We start from the raw sequence: 14,243 nt of genomic DNA on the forward strand, positions 1-14,243 counted from the left end.
GTCACAGTAATACATTTAGGTCACCTAAGTAGTGAGTGGCAGAGGGAGAATTTTAAAACAGGTTTTTCTGGCTCAAAAGTAGGGGTGTCCAATCTTTTGGTTCCCTAGGCCACATGGAAGAAGAATTATTGTCTTGGGCCACACATAAACTACATTAACACTAACAATAGCTGATGAGTTTTTCTTTAAAATCGCCAAAAAAAGAATCTGATAATGTTTTAAGAAAATTTACAAATTTTTGTTGGGCCGCATTTCAAGCCAATCCTGGGCTGCATGTGGCCTGTGGACCTTGGGTTGAACAGGCTTGTTCTAAAGCTTACACTATACTGTTTCCCTATGACTATAATTTCTGTTGCTAATAGGGACACTATTGTTTAGAATTTAATTTTAGATATTTAAAAGTCTAAATCCTATCAGTAGCTCTCCCTTCAAGGAATAAATTCAATTCCATTTTAATAATTTGTGAGATATAGGGTAAAAGGAAGGCCAACAATTTTTTTTTAAATCTCTTAAAAGAATTATATTTGGAGATATTTCTTTATAACTTTTTAAGTATAGTAAAAGCTAAAAACTATTGGAAAAAGCAAAAGAGTAAAAGGTTATCTAAATATTCTTGGCTCTGAGCTTTTTGGGTCTAAAAGAGTCAGACAAATATTTAGGCAGAGAAAAAAATACATATACATTCAGCTAAATGGTGAGTTAGAACTAGGCCACATCTCATTTTTTCTGTCTCAAAGTGCTTAATTTAGAATCAGATTTTAAAAACAATCCTCCCCAGGCCAGGTTTGGCCCTTCCAGTTGGCACCTAGACATCAAAACCTGTGATAATCTGGAACAACTGAAAATAGCTTTGGGTATTCAACTATCAGGCAGTAAGGAAGGTCAAATATGAATTAATACATTTTAAGACTGAAAAAGAGGTTTAATACAAGCCTTAAAAGAGAGAAGGAAAAATAAAAAGAATTAAGCAGCTAACTTCTTCCTGTATCTCAGCGGAAGACAGAGCTTGTATACTGTTCCTTTTGCCCTTATCTTCCATCTAAGGCACTTGGGTTCAGAGCTCTATGCTGCTTCTGCTTCTAACTAAACTACAAAGCCATTTCTTCAATTTTCTTCTTATTCCTAAGAACCTTCACTGTTCATCCATTCTTTACAGAATAAAGTCCAAATCCCTTGCCTGGCATTCAAAGCCCTTCCCAGTTTGAATTCAACTACCTCTCTAGTTTTATTTCCTATTATTCATTACCCCCCGTCATGACTCCTCTATCAGAGCCAAACAGATCTACTCACTGTTGAAAAAGCAGGCACGCTCTGGTCTAGCCATCTCTGCCAATGCCACCAGCATCCCTCCTACCCTCATCCACCTGGATGAATTCTATCTCCAAGTTCCAGCTCCTGCATGAAACCTCCCTATTTCAGGATGCATACACACAAAATCTCTCTCCTTCTGGAACCTTATACTGGTTATGTAATATTCCAAGCTACTCATCCAGGGCTTATCATAAACTTTCCTATTTATCTTATTTCTGTCTTAACTCCTCAAATATATAAGTTCCCTGTGGGTACCTCAGTTTTCTTTATTCCTATATTTCATATAACACTTAACCAGGAGCAAATTAATATTACCTAAGTTTCAGCCAATAAATTTTAAAGCACTCGTGCAAGGACGCTAAACAAATTGATATTTATAAGCCAAAGTGAGGAATATCTGTCATCAAAAAAATTCAGTGTTTCACTGTTTTCACATTTCATATAAGACAAAAGTCCCTTTAGTCTCTTTAATCAAAATAAAACAAAGAATTCCTGATGTGTTATCAAACCAGGAGCGTGTAACTACTGAAGACAAAGTTATTTGCACCAGCTGAAAAAGGCAGCAATAAGTTCAATAGCAGCAAGTAGGTTTCTCTGCTTCACTCTGCATAAAATATGACTGTGCTGCACCCTACAGTCTATGGAAGAAAAGAATTATAAGAAAGCACATTCAAAGACTAATCAATGTTTGGGCAGAAATAATTTTCCTGCTGTTTTAAAAGTACTAATCAATTTTCCTTCCAATGTTGTCATTACATACTGAAAATATACAGTTGGGCTGTACTGGCAATCACCAGTACGTACTAAGAAATGCAGCTTTGCATTCCTTTTCCTTATTCTAGAATCAAAGAAAGTAACATGAATGTCTATAAAACCATATCGCTCTATAAGCCTAATCACTGATCCTCTAAAAAAAAAAATCTCCATAAAGACAGAGATTTAACCATTGTGCTCATTGAGTCCTGTCTGTGCGAACACAGCTGGGTTCTGGAATGGGTCTTAATAAGCATTGCATGTTTAATCTGGGAAGTTCCTTTTCAAGAAGTAAGCTATCAGAAGATATATACAGATAAAAAAAAGTCTTGGACTCTGGTAATTCCAAGCTGACTCACAATATGTAGATCCAGATTCCCAATTCCAGATTATTAAATTCCATTTCTGCCATGGGGTCCACACTGGAAAAATTCCAGGTTCATGTACTGTGATGATTAATTTCAAGTGTCAACTTGACTGGATTAAGGGATACTCACAGAGCCAGTAAAGTATTATTTCTACATATGTCTGTGAATGTTTCCAGAAGAGATTAACATTTGAATCAGCAGACTCAGTAAGAAAGATCCTCCCTTATCCAAAGTGTGAGGGCACCATCCAATAATCTGACAGCCCAGATACAACAAAAAAGAAGAAAGGCAAATTCTCTCTCTCTCTCTCTCTGTCTGTCTGTCTGTCTGTCTCCTGGAGATAGAATACCCAGCTTCTCCTGCCCTTGGACATATGAACTCCAGGTTCTCCAGCCTTTGGAGACTTGCACCAACAGCACCCCCGGGTTCTCAAGCCTTTGGTCACAGATTGAGAATTACACCAGGCCTTGGTTCTGCCTTGTTCTCAGGCCTTTGGACTTGAACTAAGCCATGCCACTGGGTTCTTCAGCTTACATACAGCCTACTGTAGGACTTCTCAGCCTCCATAATTGTGTGAGTCAGCCCCTCTAATAAATCGCTGCTCATATATCTATACCTGTATGTATACCTGTATCTATATTCTATTGGTTCTGTGTCTCCAAAGAACTCTGGCTAATACAGATACCTAGTGAGCAAATGGTCATTCCTGTGGATTCCAGAACCCTCTTGCAGGTTTTATGAAACCCAGTGCAAACTGGGATTCAGCACAAATTTCCCAAAACTGACTAGACACCAGGAAAATTCCAGAAATACCACAATTTCACTGCATCTTAAGGCTGTATTTTGTAAATATTTCATGATGTTTTCTAAAAGAGTTGCCAAGGAAACATTTTAAAGGTACCATTAGCAAATGAGGTTGAGAAACAACCATGTGTTCCTACTGGATGACTCATTAGAAGATTAAATGTTCTGGAAAAGTCCTTTTATAAAGCAATCAGTTACCTTCACTTAAACCAGCATTTTCCAAAATTATCTGAAATCCTATTAACACTTCCAGGGGCTATCCCTCTCTACTCTATGACTTTTATAAACCATATGTCTCAACTCTATTAGTAAAGAAATTCAAATAGGAAAGATGCATACATTCAAGACATATTTTTGATGTCACCTAGGGAAAGGCCTTCCAAGGGGACTCTCAAAATGACATTCATTACTTTAACCAGTTTGCTATAGTCTACGGTCTGCTTCTGAGCTGCCCAAGTTCAAAACTGAGTATGTCAGCTGACCAAAGACATTTGAAATTTCACTGGCAAATTCACTAACCACAGTCACAAGACTGCTGTACACTAGAATGTCAATTTATTAAGTTATAATTAACAATAGTCACAGAAACACCTATATTTTAAACTGCAGGACCTACCCATTCCCTCCCTCTGACCAATCCAGTTGGGAAGTCAAATCATATTCAGAAGGTGAGCACACAATCATGGGGAAATCACAAAATAAACTGCATGTTTAATAATATCAGGCTAAGAAGGCCTGATGTATCCATAATACTGATGACCTTGTTTTAACAATAAACCATAAGAGTGGTAGGCAAAAGACTGGTCTGAGGGTGTGAGAACTCTTTTTTTTAATATCCCCTTAGACTCCAGCAGTCCTGAGAGTTCCCCACCCACTCCTAGAGATGGGCAATTGCTGGTTTTTCAATCACATATAAGGTGTGGGAAAAATGTACTAGAAAGGTTGGCTATTTCTTATGACTACATCATATAATCTAAGTAAAAACAATGAGTCTGAAACATAACTCCAAAATAAGTTGTCTTAGTCTGTTTTCTGTCACTATAACCAACTACCACAGACTGGGTAATTTATAAACAATAAAGATAACGGTTCTGGAGGCTGGGAAGTCAAAGAGCATAGCACCAGCATCTGGTGAGGGCCTTCCTGTCATGTCATAAAATAGCAGAGGGTATCCCATGGTGAGAAGGCAAGTTCTGTTCAGGTCTTTCTTCCTCTTCTTATAAAGCCACCAGTCCCATCATGGGAGGCCCACCCTGCTGACTTTATCTAATCCTAATTATCTTCCAAAGGCCTCACTTCCGAATGTCATCAACATATAAATTTGGGGATTAAATTTCCAATACATGAAATCTGGGGACACAATCAAACCATAGCATTAAGCTCTCAAAAGCAAGCCCCTTTTCAACCCCAAGACTCTCCGATATAGAAAATTTAGAGCTCCTGCAGTATCATAATCTGCAATATCCACTGGCAACTCTAACTCTATCTCCTTACTAGGGATGGCCTCATACTGCTATGACTCCCTCCCTAAAACAGTAATTTGAATGGTCACTTCTTAATCTTCAGAAAAGAAGTTTTCAAAAAGTCCACTTAAGGATTAAAATGAATTCAACTCATTCATAGTCCACATAGTTGCGTTTTTTTTATATAATTGAAAAATATCACAGTCAAAAATCCAGATTTCCAGCTACTCCTAAAAAACCTGGAAGGTGGCCGGGCGCGGTGGCTCAAGCCTGTAATCCCAGCACTTTGGGAGGCCGAGGCGGGTGGATCACGAGGTCAAGAGATCGAGACCATCCTGGTCAACATGGTGAAACCCCATCTCTACTAAAAATACAAAAAATTAGGTGGGCATGGTGGTGCGTGCCTATAATCCCAGCTACTCAGGAGGCTGAGGCAGGAGAATTGCCTGAACCCAGGAGGCGGAGGTTGTGGTGAGCCGAGATCGCGCCATTGCACTCCAGCCTGGGTAACGTGAATGAAACTCCGTCTCAAAAAAAAAAAAAAAAAAAAAAAAACCTGGAAGGTTTTTAGCTATAAGGAACAATAACATGACTGAACATAACTTGGCAATTATAGGCTGAAATTCAATACAGATTTTCCTTTAAACATGCTGTGTTTCCTTGGATGTCCACCATCACCCTACTGCCCATCACTCTCTGTTGTCTTAAAGCCACCCTTTGTGGATATTTACATGCAAGCCCCTACTTAATCCACTATGAGTTGGTTTTACAATTTAACTCTTCAGGAACAAACTTACTACATAATTTTTTCAAGTTCTCAGAGATCTATTCACTCCATTGTCCATGTTTTCCAGATATAATTTGCCATTTCTTCTACTACTCCATAACGATGGAAGGAAGTTAGTCAGGCAGCCTAGGAATTTAAGGCAAAAAGAATCCTGGAGTCCAATGCTAAATTCTTTAATCTATAAACTAAGGTCAATCAGAAGAGACACCATCAGTAAGTGGCTGAAACCTTTTTCTTTTTTGCAACTTATTATCTAGTTATCACTCTTCCAGTTCTCTCTACCCCATGAACCTAAACCACAAAGTCTTCCATAGCATCTGTCTACCCCATACCAAGGGCTGGCTACATAGTTTACAGGGCCCAGAGCAAAATAAAAACACAAGGTTCCTCATTTAAAAATTAAGAAGAATTTCAAGACAGTGACAGCAGAGCATTAAGCCAAGTTCAGGGCCCTTCTAGACATAGGAACTTGTGCAACCACAAGTTCACATGGTCACATGCCCATGAAGCCAGCCCTACCCATCTCTTGCTCTTAATCAGGCTTTCCTGTTACCCTTTGTCTGTGTTCCGACCTCCAAGAGTCCCACCCAAGGCTTGGCAATCTAAATCTGACCTCATTCGCTTCTGCCTGTTTTACCTTCTTGCAACAAGGACAAGAATTCCTCCTCCTGACACAAAGGCTGGCCTTCCTGACAAGATGTATAGCATAGCATTTACATCTACTGGGGCCTTATGACCCCAGTGCTATTCAATAAAGCAAGAGTCATAAAAAAGAAGCAAGGGCAAGCATTTAAGCCCCAGAATGGAATGCCATTTTGTTAGACTTCCTTCTTTACATGCACAACATTATCTTGACAATAATAGGGGCTTGAAGTCAAGGAAATTCATTTATCTGTCTTTACAAACTCATGTTTCCATTCTAATTTCTTACCCATATGGCTTATAAGCTTGTAATAGTATCATTTTTGTTTCTCATTTTTTTATTCCTCCCTTCTCTTACCATTCAACCATCAGACCCAGACGGTCTTACGCAGTTTCCCAAAGTATTGTATGTACACATGAGAAGGTTTCAGATGGTACAAGAAAGCTTTATATATAGTTTATTACTTTAAAGTGAATTGGAAACAACATCATAAATCAAGCTGTGAGTTCAGAGTTATCAAATTTTTTACTTAAGTAAAATAAAGTAAGTTCATTTAAAGAAAAATATTAATGAAATAACAGTGGGGTGGGTGGGACAAACAGGAGAAAAAATGTCAAGGTGAAACTCAAATAATTTAATGCGGAAAATACTACTTTATGTTGTAAGGCAAGATAACTGACTTTTAAGATGAAATAAGCATTTGTGTCTTCTTCCTCCAGTGGAGCTAATGTCTCTAAGAAGAGAAGTAGAATACCAATTTGCATTAAGATCTTAGAGAACATTATTTAGGACTTTCACAATCTTTGTCACATGAGATTGGCAAAAACTCACCAACAGGTCAAAAAAAGGAAACCAACTAAAGAACCTAAAAATTCTTAGAATGTCATCACTTTAAGTAATAACCAAGAGTGCTTGATTGACTAAAGATGGATTAGTGAGGAGTCCACTCAGAAAGCACAGAAAGTGTCCAAACTACACTCAGCTAATGTACTACCCATATACAAGGCAAGAACTATAAGGACCTAGCGGGGTGAGTGCTGGCTCTGCCATGGGTAAATCACGTAACTTTAGGCAATTCATTTACTTTCTCTCTATCTGTGAATCACTGATACCAAAATTTTAGAGACTGAAAAATTCAATCCAGCTGCTACACTTTACAGATGATGGAAATCTGATAAAATGAACTGCTCAAAGGCACAAGAGACTTCTTGATAGACAGCTACAAAATCAGTAGCAGAGCAAATGGCTCTGAAGTCCCCTGCCCAGTATTCATGCTGCTGACCTTTCTCTCTCTCTCTCTCATCCTTTCCTTCTAAACAAAAGCAATAAATTCAAGAGCAGCTTCCCACTTCTTAAAAATACTTCTGGGGGCCTTCAGAGCTTTGTTTCCTTGGGATGACTGCTTGTGAACAACAGATTCCTATCTGTCATAGTTAGAGCCAATCATTTATTTCTAACTAATAAGATACCTGAAAAGATATTCTAGTCCTCAAATATTAGCTGGCCTGAAAAAAAAATGGACACAATAATTTCTGGCCAGAACAGGGAATAAAAAGAGGTCACAGGATGTGATCAAAAAGCAGATTATCCAGGGTGTCCCTAGATACCCCCTGAATAATGTCACTGTGATTCAGAGTAAGAGCAGAGATGTTCCAAACAAAACAAATATTCAGGAGAAAAGACTTGTCTCTAAAAAATGTTTTTGGAAAGAGACTATAGAACTCGTGATCATATTCCCTACTCAAATATAGGGAATATATTCACATCCACGATAATATGCTGTTAAGCTAGCTTCTATGATGCAGAATCAGCCAAGTAGTGGGACTAGGAATGGCAACATGATCAACAGAATAAAAAGGCAAAAATGAGAAGAGGAAATTCTTAGGAGAAGTCTGTGGTAGAGAGAAATGGACAAGGTAAGAGATCAGTTGGTAAGAAGGTACAGCATCTTAAAGGGGAATAAAAGAGTCACAGGTACAAGGGCAGCTGAATAGAGAGGAAATGGGAATTTATATGAAACATTGGGGTGAGCTATGTGTCTCCTTCATGTTATTTTAGAAATACAAGTAAAAAATTTGAGTTATTCTAAAAATACTTTATAGCTTACCCCTATGACTGGCTCTGCAGATCATAGCCTCAGTAAAGTAGCAAGAGTCATTATAGAAAATACTAAAAGCACAGTGAGATGTGGATACTCAACATACTCATTGCTTAAGAGCTAACTGACCACTATACAATGGTCTTTCAGAGCAGGATGCAAATCCTTGTCTAAAACAAACTACAAAGAGCTTCACATCATGGATTTGGTATTCCTCCCAAACATTCAAAACCCCATTCTGCAAAAAAAAGAAGAAGAAAGAAGAAGAAGAAAAGAAGGAGGAGGAGGAGGAGGAGGAGAAGGAGAAGAAGAAGTTGTTGTTTGCCTGTTTCTCATAAAACTAAACTACTTACCTTATGACCCGACAATTATTCTTTTGTTCATTTATCCAATAGAAAAAAAAAACCTATGTTTACATTAAACCTGTACATGAATGTTCATGACAGCATTATTCATAATAACCCAACACTAGCAACATCCCAAATGTCTCTCAATAGATGAATGATTAAACATACTATGTCACATTCATACAATAGAATGCTACACAGAAATGAAAAGGAACAAACTATTGACACATGAGAAAACTTGGATGGATCTCAAGAACATTACGTTCAGTGGAGGGAAAAGAGCCAATCTCAAAAGTTACATACCGAGTATTAAGTGCATATTGTATGACTACACTTAATAACATCCTCAAAATGATAAAATTATACAGATGGAGAAAAGATAAGTAGTTTCCAGGAGGAGAGGAGATATGAATATACATGGAGAGAACAAGGAAGTTCCTTTGTGGTGATGGAACTACAAACAATCACACACATACACACACACACACACACACACACACACACACACACACACAAATGCATGCAAAAACTGGTAAAACATTGACCAACTTAGAAATAAGACTGCACTTCTACAAAAATCTGATCTTCAACAAACCTGACTAAACAAGTAATGGGGAAAGAATCCCTCATTTAATAAATGGTGCTGGGAAAACTGGTTAGCCATATGTAGAAAATTGAAACTGGACCCCTTCCTTACACGTTATATAAAAAATAACTCAAGATGGATTAAAGACTTAAATGTAAAACCCAAAACTATAAAAACCCTAGAAGAAAATCTGGGCAATATCATTTGGAACATAGGCACGGGCAAAGATTTCATGACAAAATCATCAAAAGCAATTGCAACAAAAGAAAAAATGGACAAATGGAACCTAATTAAACTAAAGAGCTTCTGTACAGCCAAAGAAACATCATCAGAGCAAACAGGTAACCTACAAAATGGGAGAAAATTTTTGCAATCTATCTATCTACCAAAGGTCTAATACCCAGAATTTATAGGAACTTAAACAAATTTACAAGAAAAAAAACAAACAACCCCATTAAAAAGTGGGCAAAGAACATGAACAGGCATTTCTCAAAAGAGGACATTTATGCGGCCAACACACACTTGAAAAAAGCTCAACATCACTGATCATTAGAGAAATGCAAATCAAAACCACAATGAGATACCACCTCATGCCAGTCAGAATGGGGATTATTAAAAAGACAAAAAACAACAGATGCTGGTGAGGTTGTGGGAAAAATAGAAACGCTTTTATACTGTTGGTGGGAATGTAAATTAGTTCAACCGTTGTGGAAGACAGTGTGGTGATTCCTCAAAGATCTAGAACCAGAAACACCATTTGACCCAGCAATTTCATTACTGGGTATACTTCCAAAGGAATATAAATCATTCTATTACAAAGATACATGCATACTTATGTTTACTGAAGCACTATTCACAATAGCAAAGACATGTAATCAATGCAAATGCCCATCAATGATAGACTGGATAAAGAAAATGTGGTATATATACACCATGGAATACTATGCAGCCATAAAAAAGAATGAGATAATGTCCTTTGCAGAGACATGGATGGAGCTAGAAGTCATTATACTCAGCAAACTAAGGAAGAAACAGAAAACCAAACACCGAACGTTCTGACTTGTAAGTGGGAGCTAAACAATGAGAACGTATGGACACAGGGAAGGGAACAACACACACTGGGGCCTGTTGGGAGGTGGGGTTGAAGGAAGGAGAACAATAGCAGAACAATAGCAACAATAGCAAAAATAGCTGGGCTTAATATCTAGGTGATGGGTTGATAGGTGCAGCAAACCATCAAGGCATACATTTACCTATGTAACAAACCTGCAAATCCTGCACATGTATCTCGGAACTTAAAATTAAAATTAATAATTAAAAACTGGTAAAAAGTGAATGTAAATTCTGTAGTCCAGTTAACATTATTGTACCAATGCTAATATCTACTTTTAATCTTTTATTGAAATTATTCATAATGTTATCATTGGGGGAAGCTTAGTGAAGGGTTCAAGAGACTCCATGTGCCATTTCTGCAGCTTCCTGTGAATTTACAATCATCTCAAAAAAAATGCATTAACATTGTTTTTAGAACTCATAAAATTAAAAACAAGAACAAGGTATGTTTCAAACTACATTTCCAGTCTCACCTGTACAATCCCAAATACCTTAAAATCCAGCCACAGTGGATTCCCCATAACTCCAAGAGTATACCAGGCACCCTCTGAGTTCCATGCCTGTCCTCAGGCTATCACTTCTGCCTAGAATGCCCTTCCATACCACCTTGCTTTCTCTGAACTCCATCATATCCCAAGGCCCAGCTAAATGACATCTCGGAAAAGCCTTACCTGGCCTGAGTTCCACATCCCAACAAGCAGAGTCCTATTTCTTCTCCTCCACTGCCATTGTACATTGCAGTGTATCCATTCAGAGAGTAAAACATTTCACCATACTCTAGTTAGTTAACTCATCATCTGCTTTCCTTAATAAACTGTGAGTTCCCTGAATAAAATGAACATATACTCATCTTTACATCTCTAACCTACCCCACAAAGCCTGCTACATAGGTGGTATTCAATAAGTAAATTCAATCGTATTTTCATTACAAGTCATTATACCTGACTTGTATTGAAAATACTATATTCCCAACTGCAATCAATATAAAAGCTAGTGACTATCATTAACTTCATAAATAGTACTTGTAGAACAATACAGGGTACCCACTCTAGCACAATTCCCCAGCTGGGGATTGCTAGGGGCTGAAGTGAGACCGCCAACAATGCCTGGAACATGTCAGGCATATCATATACATTTTACTAATGAGAAAACAAAATCTCAGAGAGCTTAAGATTCCTTAAAATAACACAGGTGCTAAATAAGAAATGGTTGACAGGCAAATCTAAATTTCTTACATGTCTGCTCATTGTTTCACACAGACCTTGAGCTTCTCACAAACAGCCTTTCAGACTCTAGAAGCTGCCCTAACAGATTACTGGGTGGGGAGGACTGGGGGCAACCCAGTGGTCAGGGGTGAGAGGGAGAGACATCTAATTAGCTCCCATGAGGGTCCTGGCCACGTGCTCCTCAAAATCCTTTTTGTACCAGCCTTTGTGTAGCCGAGGTCATGCTAGTTGGCTTAAATTAACTTGGAATAATATTTGAAATAGAACGTCTTAACTATACAATTTTGAACTGTTTAAGCTTAATTCCACTCAAATTAAATCATGATACTGGGGCATTACAAAGGATTACTGACAAAAGGAAAAAATATATGAACAAAGCCTCTACTGCCATCAGCTCATATTCAAATCACACTTAATATTCCCCTGTCCAAACTCATCACTAATTTCTTTTTGATATTTCGATACATATCATGTATAGTGATCAGATCAGGGCAATTAGCATATCCATCATCTCAAACATTTATCATTTCTTCGTGTTGGGAACATCCAACTCATCACTGATTGTAGTTAAAAAATTAAGTCAGACCATACATACATTGACTTTTAAATATGTGTCCACCAATTAAAACCCTGGGCTCTCCCTAGCAACTATGAAACATGTATAAACAAGAGCATTCCAATCCATTCAATATTAAACCCTCTTGGGTGCTGTCCAAGGTATGTGCAGGCTGCAGTTGGTACTGTTCAGCTGAATTTCATCTTCAACACCTAACACAGTTCCTGGCATGGAATTCAGAAAATGTTTTTGTTGATTTATAATCTGTGCTAAAGTGGACAATTAGAAAGCTGCTTTAAATAGTTTTTAAATACTCTTTAAGTCTACTACTGCTGTAATCTTATTCATAATTACAAGTAGCAGACAAGACTACTTTTAAACTATTTAGTCTTAAAATTGCATGAGAAAACATAACATCAATATTCAACAGAAAAATAAAAGCTTTGAGTATGATTTTTAGGTCTTAGTTTTCTCCACTGCAGCAGGTGCAACAGTAGACTGAGGATAGACTCTGACCTATCACCTCACATGAATCTATAAGACCATAAAATTTGCCAAAAAATGGAAAATCCTCAGAGTTTAGAGCAACAAAGCATAATTATGATTTTTATCTTGTTTCTCTTCCATTAATCTGAATATATATCCTAAACTTTCAGGGTACGGTGGGAATAACATAAAATACTCCAGTTTACAAATGACTTTCCTTCATGGCTTTAACCTACCTCAAACTTATGACTCCACTAGGAAATTTCATGTGCTTTTCCTTTCTGATGTAGTACTACATTATGGTTAAAGGCTCAGGGTCAACCCTTCCTTGGTAAGATTATTAGGGGATTAAATGAGCTAATCCATGTACAACACAGGGACCACAGTTCGTTCAGGGTTGGCATTCCATGATAGTAGCTATAACAAAGACTGTAAGGATGATAAGAAGAATGGTAACAATAGAAAATCCTTAGGCTTTGTTTTTAAAACCACTATACTCAAAGAAATGTCTAAGCAGAGACCAAAGTCAGCTCACAAAGCCAAGATTCACCATGCCAAGGCTGTTGGGATTTCTTCTTGTTTTCTCAATTGCCCTAAGGATTTCAGCTCTGCTTATCTGACAGGCCAATATACTTTGCTTCCCATGGCTGAGACGCAGCTGCCCGGCTGTACCTTTGCAAGTTGAGGTGCAGCATGTGTGAAAGACACCCTAATGTGTTAGAGAACAGGCCAGAAAAGGCATGCCAATGGGACAAAAGCTTGGGATTTTTGCTCTCTTTAATGACCTGGAAAATATCTGTATATTCATCCCCCATATCCCACCTCCTGATAAACCGAAGCTGCTGCTCCCTTAATAACTTTACCTCCCAAACCCTCTTAATGCTCAACCATATCTCTGCCAGCTGACAAGAAGAGCTGACAGGCTACAAATGAAATCCTGTTCCAGCCTGTCTACCTGCAGGATGAGGAGTGAGTTAGTGAGGCAAGAAGGAAACAGAAGGCCCTGATAACGGAAAATCAGCCATGTTTTAAAGGTAGATGGGAGAAAAGTAAATTGTATCTGATGTCCACTCAAAAACACGAACGCGAAAGTGCCTCCCTCTCCATTAGTTGAGTGAGTTGTCTTCCAGCCTCCTTAACCGCATTGTTCCTTTGTTTTAATGAGAAAAGTGTGAAAACAGAGAGTGTCTAAATCAGAGATGGGACAAAGGACAAAGCCTGGAAATGTCACTTCTGACGGCTACTGTGGACAGAGAAATGAAGTGCCACTTGTGCTCCCTTGTTTCACTGGATTCTCTCATTGATGTATTACACATTTATTGAGCATTCGTTGGTGCCATATACCACAGAAACAGGCATAAAAGGTTAGGTCTTTTCTATGAAGGATGGAGTTTCTTATCTAAGCCTTTTATTTAGGTCTTTTTATCTAGGGTAGAGTTTTGCTAAACAAAAACAAGGAGGAGGGCATTCCAGGTAAAGGAAACCCCTGGAAAAGGTAGGGAAACAACAGGCAGAGGCAAGCAGCAAGTACAGGGCACGTTCTGGAATACCGAGACCACAGCCTTCCACTGCTTGCTCTTCCTTGTGCCAGTGACAACATGTATCATGTTCTCACTGTGTGATTTCCTTGCCCTGAAATTACTGTTTACTTCTAATCACTGGTCTCCTTTACTGAGTTAAGAATGACCGTTCTGTTGGAGGT

The 14,243-nt window shown here is 38.2% G+C and overlaps 1 protein-coding gene and 1 long non-coding RNA gene across 2 annotated transcripts in view; both read right to left on the reverse strand.

Moving 5' to 3' along the window:
* The window catches only part of PPM1L (protein phosphatase, Mg2+/Mn2+ dependent 1L), a 310,771-nt gene that overhangs the window by 217,400 nt on the left and 79,128 nt on the right, over positions 1–14,243 (reverse strand). The window lies entirely within an intron of this gene.
* LOC116539125 lies at positions 3,655–9,267 on the reverse strand. The gene is made up of 2 exons (XR_004263922.1): positions 5,256–9,267; positions 3,655–4,938 (listed from the first exon to the last, which is right to left on the reverse strand). It is a non-coding gene; the product is annotated as an uncharacterized LOC116539125 (long non-coding RNA).

The sequence above is a fragment of the Sapajus apella genome, unplaced genomic scaffold (assembly GCF_009761245.1).
Source record: "Sapajus apella isolate SASKATOON/1434 unplaced genomic scaffold, GSC_monkey_1.0 scaffold4, whole genome shotgun sequence".
Classification (NCBI taxonomy): Eukaryota; Metazoa; Chordata; class Mammalia; order Primates; family Cebidae; genus Sapajus; species Sapajus apella.